This window comes from Salvelinus sp. IW2-2015, linkage group LG9, assembly GCF_002910315.2.
Source record: "Salvelinus sp. IW2-2015 linkage group LG9, ASM291031v2, whole genome shotgun sequence".
Lineage (NCBI taxonomy): Eukaryota > Metazoa > Chordata > Actinopteri > Salmoniformes > Salmonidae > Salvelinus > Salvelinus sp. IW2-2015.
In genome coordinates this window covers 10,001,290-10,002,576 of record NC_036849.1, presented here as the reverse complement: position 1 = coordinate 10,002,576, position 1,287 = coordinate 10,001,290, and positions in this window count along the sequence as shown.

Genomic DNA, 1,287 nt, shown 5'->3' with positions numbered 1-1,287 from the left:
ATTAACTTTAAAAAATCAATCTTGATTCTCTGGATTTTTGCCTGTTTTAGATTTCCGTCTCTCACAGTTGAAGTGTACTATGATAAAAAATACAGACCTCTACATGGCTTTGTAAGTAGGAAAACCTGCAAAAATCGCAGTGTATCAAATACTTGTTCTCCCCACTGTACATGGCGTGGAGGCTGAATCAAGCTCCAGTTCGTCTTGACTACTTTTCTTATACCATTCTCTCTGGCACCAAAAGTTAAAAGAGTGTTTTGATAGGGGACAGAATCGCGGGTCGGATCATCACATAATTGGCATATATATTTCTCTTAACAGAATTTCCACGTGGGACGAGCGTATTGGACAATTTAATTCAAAGTCTACTAGAAATGTAAATTGTTTAGAATAGGACAAGAAGATTTATACACTGACTTTTTCCAGAATACATAGGTACAGCAGGTCCCCTTATTGTATGGGACACTTTTAAGTGTGCCTTAGGAGGCACATGCCAATTCAGTACTCATCTATAAAACAAAGGGCAATTTAGGTCAAAAGGTCCATATTAACAAAGGAAAATTTGAAGGACTAACAGTACAGTTAGTAGCAATAAAAACGCGTACCATAGAGGCACAGAATAAGTTCAGAGGAAAAACCAAAAAGAAATGGAGGAACCTTATTCCAAGAAAGATCCAGTGTAATATATTTATAAAAATAAAGCGAACTGGATGGAATGATGGGAAAAATGCACCAAATTCTTTTTCAATCTTTCCAATATAGAATGCTACCAAATTTTATAGTTTAAAAAACTTGTTACAAATGATGGAGTCACGCATGAATTCACCAAATGTATTATTTGTGAAAGAGGAAGTAAAGTACTTTAAGAAATATGTTTTCGTTTTCGGCTCCTCCATTGCTCCTAACTGAAACTAATTGTATGGATTTTTTTCCTCCTTTGTAATAATTTTTGGTAAATAAACATCTGTACAGAAAAGACTCATGTGGGAAAGGCCAAATTACAGAGGAAACAGGAACGCTTGATGCAATTGGGGGCCTTTAAGGATGGAAAACTCCAGGGCTGGATGGCATACCAGTGGCAAGTATACAAAACTTTTTTTGATATTACTCAAAGGTACCATTATTAGACTTGTTTTAACACTCCTATATAAATGGTAGATTATTCAGACACGCAACAAGCAGGTCTGATATCGTTATTACTGAGAACAGACCCAAAGTGGTAAAATTAAAGATCCAGTCCAATTAAAAAAAATTTGGGAGACCTCTTACACTTCCAGTGTTGTGATG